The sequence below is a fragment of the Pagrus major genome, chromosome 18 (genome assembly GCF_040436345.1).
Source record: "Pagrus major chromosome 18, Pma_NU_1.0".
In the NCBI taxonomy this organism is placed as follows: domain Eukaryota; kingdom Metazoa; phylum Chordata; class Actinopteri; order Spariformes; family Sparidae; genus Pagrus; species Pagrus major.
The window spans coordinates 13427122-13450726 of NC_133232.1; the positions used below are offsets into that span (position 1 = coordinate 13427122).

A 23605-nucleotide genomic window follows, 5' to 3' on the forward strand; every position below is an offset into this window, starting at 1 on the left:
GGTGGTTTTTACATTTATATCTCAGACAGTAGAGAGATGACGGAAAATGAAGAGAACAGAGATGCAGCGAAGGTACCCTCAGCGTTTCTCCGTTATAGCAGTGGTGTCACACGCGCACAAAAGCCATCTTTTTAACTTAGATGAAAGTCTAATAGTAAAGTAGTGCTGTAACTCTGCTAACAAACACAGTGCCAATGAATGCTCCATGAAATTATATTTTTTATTAAAACAAAATATATAGTTTGTTGTCAAAATAACTCTTTCTTTTTCAGAGTAGTCCTGTCACTCTTTTTCTACTCACGAGCCTGTTGAAAGCGTGCCTGTTTGCCCTGGGCCGATTGCTTGGCCTCTGGTATTGTAGCTTGCAGCTTTCATGAGAAGCGCTCATTCAAACAGCTTCACTTCACTCGACGCTGCTCTTCCTTGAGCAATACACGCAAGCGTGAAGTTGATTGGATGAACAGTTGGACAGACATACAGACATGAGAGTCCTTTCATTTTAGATGAGATGTTCCACAATATCCAACACTTTTTTATAGATATATATATACCACAGAAACATTTCTTTGTACCACCTTCAAATAGAAAGACCATGAAAGAGACAATAAGCAGCATGTGTACTTGGCTATGTTTGGTGACTCTCTTTGTGTTTGGTTTTCATTTTTACTGCTGCTTGCTCTGTTTTTATTTCTGGTCTGTTTACAGTATCTGTGTAAATGCTGGGATGTGCAGAGGGAGACAGTAAGAGTTGACTTTATTGTTTCCTGTGAGTCATTCATCATCAGCAGCAGAGGAAACACAGACATGTTTCATGTATTTATTCCACCTTTGACTGTGAGATTGAAAATAACCAGACCCAAGGACAAAGCTCATTTGCAACTTGCGGAACTCATTTCACTTGCTTGATTGTGTTCAGTTCATCATTTCTCCTTGATTTGTGTGCTTCTACTGTTGTTGAGTAGGTTACGTAGTTAAATCGTTTTGTTATCATCTGTTTTAAGTGTGTTTTCTTGTTAATATTTCCAACTTTGTTGTGCTGTAGAACCAGAGTCAGCGCAGGGTGTTTTATTTAGAAAACTGACCGGATGCAATGTGCTGTTCTGCTGTCTGACTTCCTGTCTGGCTCGATATGCTCTGTGCAGATTGAGGTGGCTGTGGTCCACTTCCATCAAAAATATGAGTATTCTCCACAGAGCAGAGAGCAGAGCCCCTTCTGGGACGCTGCTGAAACGTGCTGTGGTGCAACTGCTGGAAACACAAGCATCGTCTTGAACAGCTCCAGCGACTGTATCGCAGCCATAGCGTGGCTGAGACGAGCCAGATGGAATCTGGGGGTTGCAGTGCACATGCTACCATATTTTATTGCTTTCAGTCATTAACAAATGTCAAAGAAGATGCAGATTATGATGGCATGAGTGTTTTACCCACTTGCAGAGCTTAGGTAAAGTTTTTTAATCCAAATAACGCATTTAATGATCTATGACACCCTGACCTTTACTCTGACACTACCAAAAAGCCAAAAATGACCCTTAAATCAAGACAATTTGAATTTTTTTCAATTATCATTGTCTCAAAAGATAACCTGTGGTGCAATGGCATAGTGAATGCCTATAGATACACCTGATTTGCCTATAAGTATTGATATAAATGTTGTTGTGTGTCTACATGTATATACCCGAGTTGACACTTGCACTTGTCCGTATACGTAGCTGTCAGGGTCAGTAACGCTGCCTGCAGACATTAGCGTGAACACTTGTGCCCAGGCCAAAAATTATGATGGTGAGGATTGTACGCCCAGACAAGCACACATGTGGAGCATCTATGCAGAAATCCATATACATTAGTATGTCCAGAAACTGCATATCCACTGTGTCTTTGAATTTAATGTTTTATTTTATATTATCTACACCACAATAGTCCACTAACGTTTTGGCTGGACTAGAACCAGGGACATTCTGTTAATGTTCAGCGCCTTAACCCCTAAGAAACCATTATGGCCTTTTTCTCTGACTTTACCAAGTGTTTTTGTTGGTTAAACGTAATGTAATTTTGCATGAATTAATGCTTGAATTTTGAAAGTTGTCATTAGACCTTTTGTCCCTTACTTTCAATCATTTTATTTTCAATTCATATAGGTTGCAAACATATTCTTATCTTCAGAAAGAAAGGCACATAACACAAATAGTCGTCCCAGACAACAGTTAACTACAATCAGACTAACAGACAAAAAACAACAACACACAAACATAAATCATAATCTTCATTAGAAGCTACAATAACAATGAAATATTGAAGAACAAATAGTCTTTACCCATCCGGGATCACTTTGATCCAATAGTTGCAAAACCTTTTAATATGACATCAGCATAGTCACCTCTAATAAAAATCTATTACAGGGCTCCAAACAGACATTCAAGTCTCCTTGGAGAAAATGTGTCAGTCTCTCCAGCGGGGGAGGTTGTCGAGGATTATGAGGCCAACTTGAAACAGATAATTTGTCATCGTCTAGCCACCCTGTAAAATTACAAAAAGCCTTCTGATATCTGTTCAGTTCAGGCGAGGCAGCATGTAGGCTGAAGATACACTGCAGAGGATTAAGCTCAATAGGACAATGTAATATGGATGATGCTTCGTTACCAATTTTAACCCAAAATGTATGAATTTCTGGACAGAGCCACATTAAATGCACATTTTTAAGTATATATATATATATATATATATATATATATATATATATATATGTGTGTACATATATATATATATATATATATATATATATATATATATATATATATATATATATATATACATATACATATATATATATAGGCTATACTTATAGGCTGGCCACATTTGCTGCTTGTGTAGTGTGTGGCGGCTGCGTTGATGAGCTGCTGATGCTCACTCGTGTTTGTCTGTCCACACAGGTAGCGTTGCTGCTGCAGCACGGCTCCTGCCTGTCCGAACAGTTTACATGGAATTTGCCTTTGATAATTATCAGTAAGCATGATTGCATGATTTTCCTTTACCCCGCTGAAAGAGTGATCTGCTGTGTGTATTCTTTTCATGTCTGTGACATATTCGACAGATACAGACATTAAAACTGTAGTGAAATGCTGGTATGAAGTCGATATGACTGTCTGCAGGTTGTTTTCAGGTCTATTTTTGCTGAGAACTGCGCGCGTATCTCGGTAAAAATAGGGGAGACTCTGAATCCTCTAGATGAAGCGCTGCTGCAGCCTTGCTTGACACGCATGTGAGGAGTGCAACTCACGCTGCCAGTGTGGATTCTCTAACCTGTTAACATGGACGCTGAAATTAAAAGCAAGACGTAACACCACGCACAGGCACTGCTCATGCAGCTAGTGTGGCAAGCCTGTTACACATACATAAGAACAGTCATTTCATATTTGCTCCTACAATATGGGGTAGTTTGTAATTTATGTATAATATTAAACTGAGTTTCCTGGTATTTTTAATTGCAACATATTATTATTATTAACATGATTGTTTTCCATTGGTGATCAGTGTTTGAAGTCATAAGATCCCATTCCCATGATTGCTTGCTGCTGAGAGAATTGGAACCTTTGGACCGTAACAAATGTCAGCAAAGAATAGTCCAATATTTTTGTTTTTGTCTGGCGTTATGGTTGTCCTGTGGGCTATATTCACAATACCATAAATTGGAGGGTGTCACGATGCATGATGAGATAGACTTTCAGACCAGTGTGACCGAAACAGGATTAGAGCATTAGATAAGATGGATGGATATACTGTACTGTGAACCTGTTCTTTTATAGTCACCATCATTTAAATAAAAATGTATTTATGCTAGTCTTTCGGTTACAGATTGGGTAGATGACCCATGAGAAACATAGCCTTGATATTTTGATGCTGGAGATTAATTAAATCTCAGTAGTATTGACAGGCATTGATGTGGTAGATGTTTGACAGATCTGAGTTCATCTCTCTGTCAGAGCCTCTAACTATTGATGTTTCAACTTGTTCAACAGTAATCTTTTGGGGCATGCGACTGATATGATCTTGTTGGTTGCCATTTTCACCGCTGTGCCTCAAATCCCATGAGCTCATGCCTTTTGTGTCCTGGATCCTGTCAAGTATCTCAATACAATGCTCATACCCAGGCTCGCTCTGTGTGTTAATGGCTTGTAGCGATCCTCTAGTTGTCATCCCTATCGCTCTCATTGGCAGCCAGCAGTCATCTTCAGGACTCATTTCCTGGCGTCATTTTAGGGGCATGTACTCTGATGGGATGTGGAGAGACACATATTGTCGTTACAAAGGAAAGCCAGCCATAGTAATGATTCCGCTTTACACAGTCAATTTCCTCTCCTATTGAGGCACATTATTGTGACACAATTCTACGCCGTAAATGGTGAGGGGCTGTCATTCTCCCTCCTTTTTTTCTATTGTAAGTCCCTGCTTCTTTTTTTGACTGAACATTTTATCTTCCTGACGCAAAATAGTTTTTAATTTAAGAGAGCTTTTAATATATGAAGAGGGTGGTCAGTGGAGCCAAATGTTGAAGGGAAAGTGGTTGCCATGGGAAAGATTTTGGAGAAAACATTTGATTTCTGTGAAGAGTATAAAACCCATCTGGAATCTTAGCCGCAGGCAGAGTAGCAGAAATAAACAAGAGCCTGGAGGCAGTCCGCTCTGCTCCGTCTCACAGTCTGCTCTTTTATTTCTAAAAGGTTTTATGTTTGCTTTGCAAGTTGATGGTGTAGAAAGGCTTTGACTGATATGGGCTCTTGACGGGCGATATCTATATTAAGTTTTTAGGTTTAATGGTGCCAAAAGCCACCACTTGAGTCAGAGCACTCTCTCAGTGAAATCTTATAGAATGTACTGAGGCAAGCCCAACTGACTATAACAAAAAACAAAATCCCTCTTTTGTCTTCTACTGCATGTATTCATCAGAGCATATTGAGCAAGATTTTTAAGAAATGTCCCACAATGATCTCCGTCCATGCTGACTTAACAGAATCACACTGGTCCTTTTGTGTTCCACTTCATCTGGTCATGTAGTCTGAAGCATTGTTCTGACACTGCGAAAGTCCTGTGGACAAGTTGGTGCAGAATATTATTTTGCAAGTAAAGCTATATAATGCATTTTATTCATGGGTAGATACAATGGGTCTCATGCCATAACATGCTTATATTTGTATTCTAAATCTCTCTTTCTGATTTTGGTAGGTTTGCTTGCACGAGTGTTCAAAGCCAGATTTTCAGCAAACTCTTAACCACACAAGTATTGTAAATTGTTCATTTCAGCACTTATGGCTACAGTCCACAAGACTCTGACACTGAGAAAATTACGTTATTCATAGCATTGTAACATTAAAGGAGCACTCTGTAGTTTTGAGGAATACATTTTAATCAGAAGAAAAAGATCTTCACTGACTGATTTTTTCTGCCTAAAAAAACTAAATAATCATTGACTGAATAAACTGAGTAAACAAATGTGTGGCGGACCCTGCCACCTGTCTAGCTATTTCTGAGTTTGTATTATTACCTCTTAATATTGTAAATATTCAAATTTCAAGTTTGAATTTCTACATAGTGCCGCTTTAAACACAGGGTTACCAGGGGAAACACCAAAATGTTTAAAATAAACAATGATAAGCCCGATGCTGGTGCTCTTGAATATCTCATTAATGTCATTATTTTATATGCAACACTTTTTATTCACAAACAGATTTTTTTCCAAATGACCACCTATTTTGCTTGAACTCATTCCCTACTGATATCACTCAGTTTATGAAACAACAAAGAAGTAATTTTTGAAACATTGTAAAACCTTTTCCCCCGACTGAAAATATTTATATTTGTTTTTATATGTCAAATAAAAAGGCCCAATCCCACAGGGTAAAATGACATGTCATAAAATGCTCTTCCATTCCTATTTATACCAGAGAGAGAAGAATGTTCATCATCATAAGTTACACCAAGCATGATTGGCTGAAAAGAGGTCATGTGAGATGTAGGATACATATTTTGCTGTCTGATCCTGTCAGGAAATACATAAAAAATAAGACAGTGTAGACTAAAACCAACTACTAATGGTCACACAATAGTCAGATTTCTGTACATGTAATTCTTTCACAGAGTACTGTACAAATTGGATAATTAGTGTACATCTGGCACTGCTGATTTTACCCACTTGCAACCTCCCTCACTCAAGCACTTCCCAGGTGACATCACCTAAGTCCGTTTAGGTTCAGGGCTTAAGGCCTCACGGGTGACGTTGTGATTGGGCCCATGAATACAGACGGAAGAGATCGTACAACTACTGCACCCAGTCCTGAGTTCATCAGAGTTCGTTAAGTATGAACACAAGGAGCTTGCAGAAACATTGCCAAACCATGAACAAATATTCACTGAAGCAGGAAATGTGCACCTCCAGACTTGTCCAGTTTATGTGGCTTCAAGGTCTTGTTCCTACTGTAAACCAGTTTGGCTGCTGCTGCAGTTCATCCATTTTCAAGACTGCTTTGGGCTGAGATATCCTTCTGCACATCACATCTTCATGTTCTCCTCTGACCTCACTGATCAGCGAGGCATTTTGAACTGACTGGGTTTTCCAGACATGGCTGCGTGTGGTAAAATCCCATGAGGCACTGAGCATCATACCACATTCACAGTCCCTTAAATCCAATGCAACACTGAACTGAGCAGTGAGGACCTCTCACCCCTGTGCTCAGCGTTTACACATCTACTTTGTTTATACTGTAGGTAACAAGAGATCTGTAGGAATGAGTTGTTTTCACAAATGTGCCAAGTGGCCGGCCACAGTGAGTACACTGGTCTAACCTTTACTACATGAAGTTGTCCAATAAGCAGACACCATTAATTTAAGCACCAATTAGTGACATTAGTCTTCTGTCATTATCTGGAGAAAGTCCGCAGGGAGACCCTTGTGTAGCCCTTGTGTGGCTCGACACCCACGCGTCCTTCCTCAACAGTGTCCCAGAATACATTTCAGCTATTCCAGCCACAGTGACTGACAGGTGTAGTAGGAAAGTTTCTTTGTTACCTTCCTTTGCCCTTTTTTATTGATACTCTGTGTGAGATCAATGATTGAGATTGAATGTTTAATGCTGGTCTAAATGATGTTTCCATGGCTTTCTCAATTGTGGGGAAAGCAATATTCTTTATTCTGTCAATAAATGCTGTCAAGGTAAAGATCTCATTCAAATGATATTTGTTTTGAAAAAGCCATATTGATTGAAAACTGGCACAGAGATTCTCATCAGTCACTCAGTCATGGCAGATAAAGTGATGATACTGACAACAAGTCATTTTTTTTAAAACTTTCTGCCATTGTTGTGGTGCGGTGTGTTCAGGATCTGCTGCTGACCTCAGGGAAATAGTTTGACATTTTAGGAAATATGCTTATACACTTTCTTGCCAGGAGTTAGATGATAGATCAGAAGCGCTCTCGTGTCTGTCCGCATAGAAGGCTAAAGTATGAAGCTACAGACAGCAGCTAGATCATTTGAGTGGAAATGGGGAAAGTTATTAACAATCACAGACAAAGCGTTGTTTGTATGGCTTTCTGCTAGTTGCACTACAGTAGACAGCAAACTTGAACATCACCGCAAGAAGATAAAGACAGACTCCCTTAATAAATAAATCAGTTTTGTTAGTTGGTGAATTAGGAGAAACTTTATAAACTTTGTGAAACAATGTCTTTGACGAAGTCTTAATTATTTGGGCATTCTTGTAAATTCAACAATTGTTATATTACTGTCACAGTTTGGTGAAGGCACAGCAACTACTTGTCTAGCTTTAGGACAAGGTCATACTTTTGGGTAAATATCTACATTCTGTCATATAACTGAAACATGACACAAATTACGTCATTCATGTATGTTAACTTACTGATGTAACATAATTTTAAAACAAATCAATGTTGACTCTTGGTCACACACAGGACATGAACCATGGCCTCCTGGGGGAAAGTGCAGTTTATGACCCATCCAACCACCCCAAACATCTGGACTTTTCTCAGTCTTTACACTACTGCACTAGAGGGACACTTCCAGAAGTGACGCTGGAGGGGCACCCACAGTGTCAAGCGAAAGTGTAGGGCCACTGACCAGGCTGCTGTGTTTGACACTTTGGGAGTGAGAACTGGCTGTGTTATCACACACAACAAAAAAACAGTGAAACAAAAAGACATTCAGGGTAGCCATCACATGCACGCACATGTCAGTACTCTTAGTGATGATGTGAATTGCTATTAAACCATGTTTTATCAATTATATGTGTAAAGAATCTAAAATGACTAACAGAGTCATGAAGGTGTGCGCACAACAATGTATGACACAGCATCCAGCAGACCAACATACACACAGCAAAACCAAACAAAGAAAATCATTTTTCTTTGTTTCTTCATTTTTGGACTTGAAGTGCAAAACACATGACATTGGACATATGGCATTATTAGAGATGATAAAAGTAGAGCAGCTTTATAACCCTCACTTGTTAATGCATCAGTAATTTAAAACTGACAGGGACCATTATTTCCTTTTGATGATGGATAATTATGTGCATTTTAAAGCTAATAGTTCTATTCTTTTACATGAGAGACATTTTGAAAGCTGAACTTTTCAATTTTTTTACCAACACTGAATAGTGTACAGGTGTGGGCATGTGAAGTGTCTGGGCTGGATTTGTCTCTTAAACTCCATGGCACCGTGCTGAAACATCATGTGGGATGGGAAGTGAAAGCTACATGGTGCTGAATGGAAATGAGAGGGGAGTGTGAGGGCATCCAGACTAAGGCTGGCTGGTGAGAGCAGATTTTAATCAGAGAGACTGGTAGCAACAGCAGCGTGGCCCCCGAGGGCCCGGGCATCACATCACATTATAACCCAGCCCAAACACAGGCGCCAAAATGGCCGGGCCTGAAATAACAGATAACCCTGCCAAATCGCATCATCATCCAACCCGCTGCGGTCTTAATCTGCTTCATCCTCCCGCACTAATGAAGCTAATGGAGGGAATAAGTGACATGCTCTTTCTTCTCTCTCTGTCTGTTTCTCTCCATCTCTCTCTTTCTCACTCTTTCACTCTCTCTGTCTCTCTCGCTTTTGCACTCTCGCACTTTCTCACTCTCTCACTCTCTCTATCACTGTCATCTCTTTAATGGCATCATCGCTGATGTCGGTAAGACTGACTGTTTTTACCTGCCTGTGTTTATTTTTTGGGGTGTGAACATGAAAAAGAATAATGATATGAAAATGCAAAGCAGATATCTGCTTAAGGCTGCATATCATCATGTTTTACAAATAGAAATGTCATCAATACTAACATTAATATGCCGTAGCAGTATAAGGCTTGGACTGACATTTAAAATATATCTGAATATAATTCAATATGCATAACATAATATATTACTTATTTATTAGTGTCACATGGCTTGGATATAACTCACACTCAGTCTTCAGATAGACATCTAAATTCATCTATTGCACATAGCTGTTTACTTTTTGACCACCTTAAGTAGGACTGCTTTCCCATGAAAGCTGGGTAAATTAAAGATTAATATATATACTGTACTGTATGGATGGTAGCTACAGGACATGCTTTGAATTCATAAGATTTAACAATACAGTGTTAGGGACAGATCAGATGGCCAGAGACTTGAAACTTGACTTGGACTTGCCCCTCAGAGACTTGAGACTTGTCTTGGACTTCCAAGAAATGACTTGTGAACATCTCTGGTAGGATTTAATGGTGCCTAGCTGTGAGGTCTAGATGACAACCAACTGAATACCCCTGGCCTTTTACAGCAGCCGCTGGTAATGCAAAAATGCAAAAGGTCCTTGTTAGAACCAGTTTTTGGTTTGTCTCTTCTGGGCTTCTGAAAAAGTGAATGCAAAACGTTGGCAGCAAATGTATTCCTGTTCTGTATATGATCTGTATAATTTTATATAAATACATGTAGTAATTCAATATCTGAAAAGTGCATGTTGCAGATTATGATAGTTGCTGTAAATATCCATCATCCTATAAAATATTAATTTATTTTAACAATGTAATCCATATGTAATCATACCTAGTTCTCTATTTTCAATTTAGATATTGAGCTCCTCTCTATGTTTCTTTTTTATATTCTCTACTTAGTATTTTTCACTCTCTTCAATCCACTTAATAATGGATTGTATAAAAGCACCTCTGGCTCTCTCTATATAAAACTCATCTAATTTCTATTAAAGTTTATCTTCTATTATTCTATTCTATCTATTATTAATATTGGGACTGTCCCATAAGTTGTTGTTTTTTTTAAATAACTTGCTTTTCAAATAATAGTGAAGTGTTCATTTTACCATGATTAAAAACAATCTTGTTACCTTCATTTGAAATATTTAGTTGCAGTAGGATTGTTTTATGATCAGTCATTCACACCACAAATAATTGTTAACGGGCATATTTACGGTCACCTTTTTGACTGGCAGGACCATTTTTTAGCATGTGCAAAATGGATTGGGTACTGACCCTGCCCCCTCTATAGATATAACAGGATCATTCTAAGGTAAAGAAACCAACCATTCTTAGTTTCAGGTGATTAGACACTAATGAAAACAATTATGTTTTAATTATTATTCATCAGTATGAAGATTATATTCCCTTCCATTAAATCCTACACATTCAACCTTTAACCATCTCAGACCATACAGCTAAATATAATCATTTAAAAGCTGACACCTAAACAAATGTCATCTCTAACATAGTACCCAAAAACTATTGTTTTCATTTTAACATGTAACCTTAAAACTGTCCATCAAATATAGCCCTGACAACTGCTCACTCATATCCCATAAATCCTGTCGGCTCGTATAGGATGTTCCAACTTCACAAACGTGGTAATTTGATTTCATTTTATTTTCTTCTGTGTCCTTTTGTTCTGTTCTTACCTGTAGAATTGATATAACTACATTGTTGCATTGTTTGACTCTCCTGATTTGTGTCTATTACCGCAGTTGATAGGAGAAAGATGGAGAGGAGAGACATGATTAGCCTATGTGGTTGTAGCTGTTCACCATGTGGCTGGTGTAAGTTCAGACAATGCAATCTGAAGTGCAGTAAAGTCATTATCACATGATGATTCCATGATGATCCAGCAGTGCTTGATGTGTATATGGGGTTTTGATGACTTATACGGTGTAAAACCTCTGCAGTGCCGTCAATACAGAACACATCACAAAAAGTCATGTATCCTCATAGCAGCACCAGCTGTAGAATTTTGTTTGGAATGAACAAAGGATAACAGGGTTGTTAGCATGAACACAAATAGCTACTACAACATATATTATCATCAATATAGAAATATAAGAAAAAAAATAGACTATTAGAAAAAGATTAACTGTCAGAGCAGGGCAAGATTCAACAAAAGAAATGACTTCTTTGCTCTATAAATAGTGAACATCCTCATGCCTTCAAAGAGCAATCCATGCTGTGGGTGTGGCTATTGCTCTGCTTGTGCGGGATGTTTCCTATCATTTATTGGTTGAAGTCTAATCTTTGTATCTATGAACATATGTGACAATATGTTGGGCTCGTGCCTACAAGGAGTAGCAAGTTACAGCACAGAGATAGGTAAGAGGAACAATAAGTTCCTAATTTGAATTAAAAAAAAAAAAACGTTGTTAAAAGTAGGGCTGTAGCTAATGTTTTCTTTTTTTTTCCTTTTTTTTTTTTTTTTTTACATATAAAGCTTCATTTAGGTTTTTGAATGAAGCTTCGAGTGTCAAATTTTATCACATTATCTTCATGTTGGTTAATATTGCTTTTCTTGTTTAATTGACCATGCAATTTTATTTTGTGTTTTTTTGTTGTTATGTGTTTACAAGGACCGCAGAAGATTAGCGACCACTTTATGGAAGCTAACAGGGATCCTAATAAAGAGTGAAGACTCATATAAATAAAACTATTTCACTCAAACAGTATCAGTGAAGTAACAGTAAAGAGTATCGACTGTGTGCATGCTGTATTTTGTTCTTTACAGCACATTTGTACATATTGCATTTATTACACATGTAGGTGTTTTTAATTCAAGAAGTGAGAGTTCTGTTATTGTCAAACTCAATAACTATGAATCTTCACACCTTAGCTGTGAAGTTCCACACTCCTACTATTGTTTCTCCAAAATAATCAGAAGTCAGTCTGTTTGTGCTTGAATTCAAGTCAAATACTTGCTGGACAGTTTTTTTCAGGTAGTAGTAGCTGGCACAACATGTGGAACATGTCTTGTCTTTTAACACCTCTTTTATTGATTTTTTCCAATTTTATTGTAAATAATTGTTGCCTTTATCACATGGCCAAATATGAACAGTGATGTTTACATGTCATTCAGTCACCAGAGCTATGCATGTTTGTATACATACAGATTACATAGTTTACCTTACAGTAGTGTCTTTCCTAATACAGTATATATGCCATTCCGCTTAGTAACCTGCTGTACAGCTGCTCTCTGATGCATCCTGTAGAGCTTTTTCTCCAGCAGTTTAAGGTGTGCAGTCCCTCTTCAGGCTGGTTTTTGTTTATCACAGTCACTTCATTTTTTCTTCTCATTTCATGTGGCATCTAACCAGTGACAGAATGCTGTATCAATTTTAACATGTCATTCTTATCTCACAAAATTTCATTTGACTGTTTATTGAATTGGACTTTTCTGTAAATGAAAATCTTTGTGCTAGTGAGCATAGCAAGAAATGAAGTACTGCATGCCCCGCTCTGTTCTAACAGAACTTCAGCACTGACATGGGACCCCATGGTTGGATGGATGTTGATACAGTCAGAGCTCTTAAACCTCCTCATTTGATGGATATAAAGATATAAATGCCTATCTAGAATACTCTGTGACACCTAAAAGAGTAACCTCAAGTTTTTGCTGACAGTTTTGTTTCATTCTTCCTGACTGCCACACTATTGGCAAGGCAGGTAATTACATACCATCTCTGGTCCAAAGCAACAAACAACTGTAAGAATGCCAGTCTTACTGAGAAACCCTGAACTCAGTGCTACAAAAGGGCAGAGTAAAACAGCCAGTTGTATTAACAAGTAGGCAGGTTTTGTTACCTACTGATTGAGTGGACAGACTGTTGGTTTTGAAGCGTCTCAGGTCCCAGTGGTAAGAGGGAACACATATCAGCGGAGGAACAGACTTTGACACAACACCAGAGTGCTCTCCATCCACCGAATGTCTGTCCGTTCACTCTTTTTTCACCTCGGTGTCTCTCACTCTCCCTCTTCACCTTCTTTGCCTCCTCCATCAGCAGGGTTCTTTTAATTTTACAGTGTAGAGCTTCCACAGTTATTCCAGTTGTTCTACCAATACCTGGGGATAGTGACCGGGGAAAACAATGGCTCTTCCTGTTTTGGTTGCACAATGGCAGACACATTTCCTTTGTGCCAGAATGAGACCTTCATTTTTCCAGGAAAAATCCAGCCTGGTAGCAGACTGAATAGCTTAGTGAAAGCGAGGTTCATAGTTAAACATTCTACATGGATGATGTCATTGCAATCAGTATTTACTTCAGAATGATATGTTAAAGCAAAAAAAGTTGTCCATTGCCAGTTTAATCTGGCAAGTTTATTAGATGTAATTTTACCTCCATGAGCTGTCAGTTGATGAAGGAGGCCCAGTTTAAGTCTGCATCCCTGCCTTGGTTATTAGCTGATGAACTAGACTTATTTTTCATTGAAATGACACACAATATCTCCAGACTTGGTGTTATTCCTTTAATCAGGATGTAAGTAAAATGAACAGGTGAACTACTACTTTTTAGCTCTGCTGTCCCTCCTGACACCAGAGAATACACTGGTTTGCTCAGGATAAAATAATTTATGACATATCAGTACAGCTTGTGAGTAGAGTGCTGAGAATAGCAAGAATAGCTGATGGCAGTGAGTGACCTAGTCATGACTAAGGCCTATGAGAGATTCCAAGAGTACAAAACATGCTCAATTTTTAATCCCTTCAAGTAGCAGGGAGGAGGGGCCGAGTAGCCACAGAGCTGTGAGGGAGGGACGGGACAGAGCTGCTTTGGGCAGTCGGTCTAGTGTTAAACCTCCCTCCCTCACACACACACACACACACTCCTCCTATACCTACTTTTCCCTGCTTGTTCCCAAGTGCGCCCTCATCTCTCAAGGTGTTTATGTTTCAATCAAAAGAGCCAGAGCAGCGTGACCACAGCTTTCTGCGTGACCAGCAGAGCTGTGGCTGCAGCTGCCACCCTTCACCGCTTTAGGAATCAGCCATAAAAACACCACCTCACCAATCCCCTTTCTCCACTTTTTTCTGCTATTACTAGCCTGGACTCTGGAAACCTGGTATTGGCCCTATGTCCTGCTTTCTGAGAGAAACTTCAAAATAAATCCATCACTGTCCCCCATGGCGAGATTTTAAGAGGGGCTAGGATCGACCTCTGTCTGTTTGTTCCTTTTGTTTGAATATCTGTCACATGTAATATCACTGATGCAATTCTTACAAAACACGGGCAGCAATGCATCTTATTACTGAGTTCCAGTGATTTTCAAGTAGAGTTAAATCAATATATTGGGTCAGGATAGTTTTAATTGGAATCAGATTTCTAACTTTATAAGCCAATTAATGCAGGTTTGCTATAAATATAATAAAGGTGCTCTGAATACAGAAAAAAATATATCATGCTAAAAATAGCTTGTTTTTTGTATATCTGTTTCATCTTTAAGTGTTCTTACTGAAGAAAATGTACTTCACCCCGACATGTGTTTTTATGAAATCTCCTTCTATATCCATGGCAGTAACATATGCTCTTGAACAACTCCACAGGGCTCATTATAATAAGGAGTTTACTATAACCGTGCATTTGACATGGCTGACCATCATACTTGCTTCAGAAGCCACAAGGATAGGTATGGCTAATGGTAGACAAAGGCCTGATCCCAATACACCCCTTGCCCCGACCACTTAGTACTACCCTTCAGTTTTTAGTGTCCTGATTCTTGTTGGAATAGAGGGGTAGGGTAAAGTATTAGGGCTACATGTCCTTCCAAATGAAGGTTTTTCACAGGCAAGCTTCAAACCTAGGGTTATGAGAACTAATTTTAATGTATTATGGTCTTATGGTCCTAACCCTAACCTTTCTTTATATAAGCATAAAACAATCACTATTATATATTACTATATGTCTCTAATAATATAAATAATTCATAAGCTAATGTTATATTTTTATTGCTGATTTGTGCAAGACAGTCCTACATTTTGACATATTTCAATTTTGCATTTTCCGCCTTTGATGGCAAATGACAAAATTTAACTGAAGTTCAGCAGTGAAGTTGTTGCACTTGGTACCGCTCCTCTAATATCAGTGCAGACTGGCAGGGTAGGAGCATGGGTTGCTGTTGCTAGCTTATGAAGCACTGTTAGTTGCCATGAATGAAGCAGTGTCTCCTTTTTATTTATTGACTTGACTGATAGTGTGAAGTTGTGAACGAATTGCAAGCGTCCATGCTTTTCTATCTCCAGCGTTTCCCTGAGAATAATTAATTTGCCATTGTATCGCAATTTAAGCATCCCATGATGCTGCTTTAGATACTTGCTTAATGCATATTGGGGCGTTTTGGCATGGACAACTATCATGGGAATTGAAGAGGTTAAAGCTAGAGAATAGTGCACAAATACTGACAGTGCCTAGTTTAAATTCACAGTATTGGCATTAAATCAGTCTTCCAAGCTGGTTGTGAACCTTAATTCTCAAGTTAGTTCTGATTCTTCTGCACCAGGCACTGTTCTCTGCAGAGTGCATTTATAAAAGAGAATGCTGCAAGCCAGCGTCCGGAAATGATAACCCCAGCCCCAGTCTGGTGAAAAGCTATTTCTTGCCACTTTGTTTCCATGGCAATGTTGATGAGCTGGTTGGTTAGAAGGGGGGTGGGTCGGGGGGCGGCTTTGCAGCCGCCAAGTCAGCCTGGGCATTTTAACAATTCATAAAACTGTTGAAATCAATCTGAGCTTAGGAGATTTTATAAATCTCTCTCTCTCTCTCTCTCTCTCTCTCTCTCTCTGTCTCTCTCTCCGTGAGATGAGCAGGAACGACAGAGGGAGAGAGAGAGCGGGAGAGAGGGAGAGAGAGCGCGAGGAGGCAACAATAAGGTGGAAAAATAGACAGCGTCAGGGGTAATGCTCATATTGGCTGACACAAGGGAAAAGCAGCTTTTAAAGCGTTTAGCTTTAATTTCATTCAGGAGTGACATAATTGATTTTAATGAGATGTTTATAGAGTGAAGTGCCGGTGTTGCTAAATCATTTGCGAGGCTGCCTGACGGGTACTTGTGAGGCTCGCACCAGGGAGAAGCAGAGAGGCACACAAACCTCTGCTGCCAGAACTCCTCCAGCAAACCACCACTCATCTTCACTCACTACTGCACACATAACCCAATACATTTGGCTGCTATTTTAATGAACAACATGTTTAAATCATCAAACAATCAGTAAGTCAAACTTTATTTATGTAGCTCCTTTGAAACAAATTAAATGCACAGCCCAGTTGGCAGGATAAAATGTTGGTGGTTAATGTTTCTGTAAAACCACTGATATGTTCACATTTGTACATGTCGTAGGCTACGTGCCATATTAACATTTCTACAAGATGTGCCATATCTCATTCACATTCATTGTGGCGGAGTAATGTTAGAATGCTGCCAAGCCAGTCACTGCAGTTGGAGTCCGCATTTTAACATTTGTAAGTGTGAAACCGCTGGATGTTTTTAGGAGACCTTGGGACAATTTCGAGCTATGTTTGTGGTGACAAAACCAGGTATTCAATGGGAAAAAATCAACTTTTCCTAACTCTGACCAAGTCGTTTTTTGTGCCCAAGGAACAAGATATAGGTTTGATGAAGAATATAAGCACAGTTTCTTCACAAGACAGAATAGAAAGTTGAACCTGACGAGACGTAGAGAGACGTGATGAGAGTTGCAACATAAAGAAATTCAATATATATGTGGTTTGCAGAAGCGTATATTGCCATCACTCATTTTTTAAAACGTGCTTTAGAAGCAATTTACAATCCATAGAATGTTAAAAATGTATTCAGAAACTAATGCACACCAAACAGAACAAAATAAATAACAATGATCAACAATAAAATATTAATAAGATCAAATAGAATTAAATAAATAATGACAATGCTGAGGCAAGGTATGAATTATAAAACACCACATAAAAGCCAGAGAAAAGATGAGTTTTTAAGTTTGAGTTTAAAAATATCAGTATTTCTAGCTCCTCTCAGCTCCTCTGGAAGACTGTTGAAGAATCTGTGAGTGAAAGAAGCATCACCAAACATTTTGTGGAACATCTTATAAAGAAGGTCCAGAGGATTTATGAGGCCTTCCCTGTTCATAAACAAAAAAGTATTTCTTATAGGTAGTTGGGCGAGAGACCATGTAGTGCCTTATGAACCCAGTATAAAGACTCTCTCTTTGGTCTCTTCAGTTTTGCTGCAGGATTTTGAAATAATTGTAGCTGATTCCTTGTATTCTTTGGTAGACCAGAAAGGAGAGCATTAAAATAGTCTAGTCTGCTAGTTTGAAAAAAATGTGTGCATCAGTCCCTTTATGAAAGAGAATTAAGAGAAACAATATACTTTAACTTTGACACAGTATTGACTGGAATTCTTTGACTGGAATATTTTCTTTTGTCTATTTAGCCTTCTGATAAACTTTCCACCCACACATCATCATGAACTGAGGCTGTACCAGCCAAGTCCCAGCTATGTGGATGAACGTAACTTTACTTCTACAACCCAACAAATCTCTCTAACGACTCATGTTCACAGTATCAGTGCTGTGATTGACTGACAGGGTGTCAGATTGCTATTATGAGGTCCCTGCGGGTCTATGTGCTTCATGGCGGAGAGAATGGATGGTGGTGTGAACACCACAGAGCTGCAGCTCTTGCCCTCAGCAATGAGAGAAAGACTGGGTGCCATGAATCTGGCAGTCACACTAAACTATGTCCATCCAAACACACAGGAGGAGGGTTGAACTAAAGATAAAGATATCAGAGACTGTCCTCACCAGAAACAAAGCATCAGTCGTGATTTCATACGCTTAAACCAGCCCATGTTTAGACTTCCTTTACAAGGACCTCTTGCAGTCATGTGAATAATAACTGTTGTCTGTTGGAAGCAAACAGTAAAGACAAACATGGACAAGATCAGATGGATGATTAGAATTTTGATTGGAGATTGGCTATAAACAGTGGTCTCCAGTGTCAGTGGTCCATTTGTGTTTCTTTTAGACATGACCATGTGTTTCTCTTACCCTAACCACATTGTTTAAGTTGTCTCAACCTAATTAAACCTTACAGGATCAATTCAACCAAAACTGAAAATTCTGTCATTATCTACTCACCCCAATGCAGATGGAAATCATTTGAAGTTTTGTAGTTCACAAAACATTTCTGGAGCTTCACAGCAAAACAGAGCTGCAGCATTCTCCTTAACAACTGAAGTAGCTGGGAACTTGTTCAGAAACTTTAAAAAAACAGGGTTATATAAATTTGAGTTGTGCAGCACAGCTAATATGGTAGGGTATCTTTATTGTCAGATCTATATCCTCTCTCAATAGCCAGCACAGTCAAAATGGATGAATAGGCTAATGACGCAAATATTCAACAAAATGTAGGGGCAAGATTTTAGACACCACCGAGTATTGTCTTGTATTCATGTTTTCTAAGATGTTGTCTACATACGGTAGGCTTTTATGATGTGATGAAGGTTGCCAATTATAATTTTTTGTCCCCGGGGAGCAATTTAGGCACGTGGAGTAGTTGTACACAGACATGTTAGGTCAGCATGTTAAGTGCACAAACGCAAAACAAGTCAGCATGTTAAAATAAGTCAGTACTAGGAATGGTAGGTAGGAAAGGTAGAATAAAATAGACTAAATAAACTAAAATAAGATATTTACAGTATTTACATGAGGTTGGCTTGACTTGTCCTCTATTTCTTCAGTACTTCTCCCCAATTTGAATGATGTGACCTGTTGATATTGTTTCCAGGAAAATTAATGTTATCCTTTCCTGCTTCCAGACAATGAATCTCTCCATTGTGGCCACTTCATAACATCAGTTTTTCTCATAAACCACCCCAGGATCAAAAACATGTTCACAAGATATGCAATCATGGATCTAAATGATTTTTTGTGGATATTCTTGAGAGATCCATATAGAGCTACCCTCATTTGAAAAACAACGACACACAGTAGGTTGAATATGGAAGCAACTTATTACGACCATATTTACATTTCTTACATTAGGCCGCAACCTAAAAGTGTAAAAGTGAGGAGAAGTAGTATAAGGACTGGAGACTACTGTTCGTGTCCAGTGTAAAACCAGACGTCAACGATGAGTTCTTTTAACTTCGTAACATAGTGAAGTTGCATGACGTACATAATGTAACGTATTGTAAGTTACTTGGTAAGGAAGGTACGTTTGTAATGGAAGTTACAGAAGTAATGTAGTGATTTTAACCCAAACCACAATGTTTTAAGCATGTAGTTTTCATGCCTAAAGCTAACCAAACTGTGAGTGTATAACAAATGTCTGGTATGTGTGTTGCTGTAAAACTGCAATGGTCATGTTGTCTTGGGAATGGTGATATGTTATTTTGGGAGACACTGACGATTGTGTTGGTAATGTGTTGTTCATACACCAACATGTTCTATACAGCATACATACTACAGTCTATCATGTAGCATTAGAAATTCTGCAGCCAGTGTAGCGTTGGTTAGTCTATAATAACTATAAAGTCAGTCAAAGTGGATCATGCCTATCCAATCACGGCTGATATCTGCAAAATGATACTGCATAACCCCCAACTTGCACACTTAACAGTCTCCAGGTGACAACCACACTGTAATAAATTCACACACCCTTTGCTTCAACGCCTTCTTCTAACGCAGATTATTAATACCTCACACTCCTGCAGGCACACACTAAAACCGCTCTGATTGACTGTGATTGATTTTGAAACATCTCCGGACATCTCTAGTGCATATGAATCCAGCTACACACACACACACACACACACACACACACAAACACAATTGCGCACGTACACACATGTGCGCACACACACACATGCATGCGCGCGCACACACACACACACACACACACACACACACTCATGGATGTTGTTGAATAGCCACTGGAGTGTCTTCACAAGGCTATTACAGCCAAAGTGGTATTTTAAGCTGCAACCTCAATCAGAGTTCAAATAGGGAAAAATGACAGGTTTGGGAGTGATTTTTTCCTGCAGGACAATGCTTTTCCAAACACCTTAGGGCACGATTTCCATGCAACAACTGTGGAGAGCTGTTTTGATTGCTTTTCAATCAAGCGAGACAAACACTAATTAGATTTTTTTTTTTTTTTTGAGGAACTGCAGAATTATAGGCTTTTTTCATGAAGCGTGAATGACTGGCACTTCTCTGATAGCTTCTGCGACACTCCTCTGTTTGGACCGGCTATTTGCTGTCAGGACTTTATTTTATATATATGTACATATATGTATATATATATATATGTATGTATATATATATATATATATATATATATATATATATATATATATATAGAGAGAGAGAGAGAGAGAGAGAGAGAGAGAGAGAGATAGATAGATAGAGACAGTAAATTCTTACAACGCACAGCCAGACTGGGAAAATGCATCTGCGCAAATCGAGCTTGAGAGCTTTTTATTTGGTGTTTATTTAATTTTCCTGAATGGTCTCTTATTGCTGTATCAAATAAGATCATTATTGACAGCTTGTTTTAATTGACATGGATACTTCCACTTCCTGCTCCTGATCTCACCATTGACTTTATTTACTGTAGGTGTTTTTTAAAGACCATATCAGTCCTAAAAACAGATCTTTACCTGATTCTGTGGCTGAACCTAGTCCCGTTATGTTTGCCCTGTATGACAGGCATGACTTAATGAACCATTGCGAGATTATAGCATGTAGACCCCAAAGAGTCAGAGTTTTTTTTTTCTTTTTTTTTCTTAGTTTGCATTACCTCACAGTACTTACTGCATTCCCTCTGATCCACAGAGAAAGTCTGAGCTGTATTATGATCTGCTATGTAATGTAACTAAGTACATTTAATCAAGTCCAGTCAAATTTTAAAAAACTTGTACTATTTCTATTTTCTGTTACTTTATACTTTCACTCCACTACGCTTTGGAGGCCAACATGGTACCTTTTGACTTCACTACATTTATTTGACCAGTTATTGTGCCAATTACATCCTGCAACAGAGCCAAAGTAGGTAGTTTCTAAATGTTCTTTTTTTTTTTTTTTTTTTAAAAAAAGGTTCCAATTATCAGAAAAAATGCAGAATATCTGATCCAAAGATGGAACATTGGCAGTGGCATTCTTCTTATTCTTCATATAAACCAGGCTCATTATTGGTTGACCTATGCAAGGGTTCTCAAACTGCTAGCCCCCGGGCCACAAATTATTTAATTTGTCAGTTCAGTGCAAGGTTTCAATACGTTATTCAAGAGAAGGGAAAAGATTTGCACTAACTGTTAAAAAGTAATCATATGAATATGTATACAAACTGCTGTGTAGTTTTGTATTATTATGTTAATAATAATAACAATAATAAATAAAAATGCAAATTTCAGAAATACTAGCAGTGGCCCCAGGTTAATTTGAGTTTGAGACCCCTGGCCTATGGTATACTGTATATACATACATTTAAATGTATTAATGATTTACTCATACTTGTACTTTTGAGACTTAAGTACATTTGTTACCAGAAAATGACTTACCACTAACCTGTTGGTGGACACTGGCATTGAGGGAGGCTGTCAAACTGAACAAGGGGGCCTTTCGGGCTTGATTGGCCCAGGGTTCTTCTGAAGCAGCAGACAGGTACAGACAGGCCAGCCTCGGCGGTTGCTGAAGCAAAAACCTGGGTGTGGGAGGAGTTTGGGGAGGCCATGGAGAAGGACTTTCAGTTGGCCTCAAGGAAGTTCTCGCAAACCATCCCACAACTCAGAAAGGGAAAGCAGAGCTTAGCCCAGGCTGGTTCAGCAGGGGAGGAGAACGGCTGACATGCCAAGGGATATTGTCGGGCAGTGGAAAGAGCACTTTGAGGAGCTCCTGAACCAACTAACATAACCTCTGAAGTAGAGGCAGAGTCTGAAGACACAGGGAAATACTCGTCCATATCACTGGCAGAGGTCGCTGGGGTAGTCAAGAAGCTCCCCAGCGGCAAGGCACCAGGGGTGGATGAGATTCGCCCTGAGATGCTGAAGGCTCTGGACATTGTTGGGCTGTCTTAGTTGACATACCTCTTCAGTGTCGCCTGGAGGTCTGGAACTGGGGTGGTGGCTCCCATCTTAAAGAATTCAATTCAGGAGGAACAATGAGGATTCCGTCCTGGTTTTCAAACAACAGACCAGCATTTTACCCTTGCGGTCTTGCTGGGGGGGGTCATGGAAGTTTGCCCAACCAATCTACATGTGTTTTGTGGACTTAGAGAAAGCCTACGACTGGGTCCCCCATGGAGTACTGTGAGGGGTACTGGGCCCTTTGCTATGGGCTATCCGGTCCTTGTATGACCAAAGTGAGAGCTGTGTCAGTATACTCAGCACTAAGTCAAGCCTGTTTCCGGTGGGTGTTGGACTCCCCCAGGGTTGTCCCTTGTCCCGGATCCTGTTTGTGATTTTCATGGACAGGATCTCAAGGCGAAGCTGTGGGGAGGAAAGTGTCCGATTTGGGAACCTCAAAATTGCATCACTGCTCTATGCAGATGACATGATTTTGCTGGCTTCTTTGGTCCATGACCCCCAGCAGGCACTGGGGTGGTTTGCAGTCGTGTATGAAGTGTGAAGTGGTTTGGTTGAGGGTCAGCACCTCTAAGTCTGAAAATGTCTGGTTGCCCCCTCCGGTTGGGGGGAGAGCTCCTGCCCCGAATGAAGAAGTATCGTGGGGTCTTGTTCACAGAGTGATGGGAAAATGGAGCGTGAGATGGACAAGAGGTTTTGTGCAGCGTCAGCAGTCCTGCTGGTGCAGACCACCGTGGTGAAGAGGGAGCTGAACCAGAAGGCAAAGATCTCTATCAGTCCATCTACCAGACCCTCACCTATGGCCACAAGCTGTGTATAGTGACCAAAAGAGAAACATCACGGATACAAGCGGCTGAAATGAGTTTCCTCCGCAGGGTTGTGGGATCCCCGAAGAGGGGCTGGAAAGTGTTGCCAGGGAGAAGGAGGTCTGAGATCCCCACGATGCCACAGTGCACCTAGCCCCCCCAATCCCCAAGTGTCCTTGCAAATGCTCTATAGGGCTGAGGACAGGCGTCTGCAGAGAAACAGGTAGAACAAAGCTCCGAGGAGACCCCTAGTCTAGCTGCAACAGGGAAAAGAAAAGAGACACCCCGACGCCCCACAACAACCACCCGTTGACAAAAGAAAACAATGGAGCTCCTACCACCACAAAATCCCCCCCACAGCCACAGCCACAACCCCACCCCGGCCCTTACTGAACACCAAAAGGGGCACCCAAAGAAAG

General features: G+C 39.6%; 1 protein-coding gene across 3 annotated transcripts in view; it reads left to right on the forward strand.

The window, feature by feature from the left end:
* Positions 1-23605, forward strand: part of grik2 (glutamate receptor, ionotropic, kainate 2) — a 301017-nt gene that overhangs the window by 151779 nt on the left and 125633 nt on the right. The gene's annotated exons all lie outside the window — the stretch shown is intronic.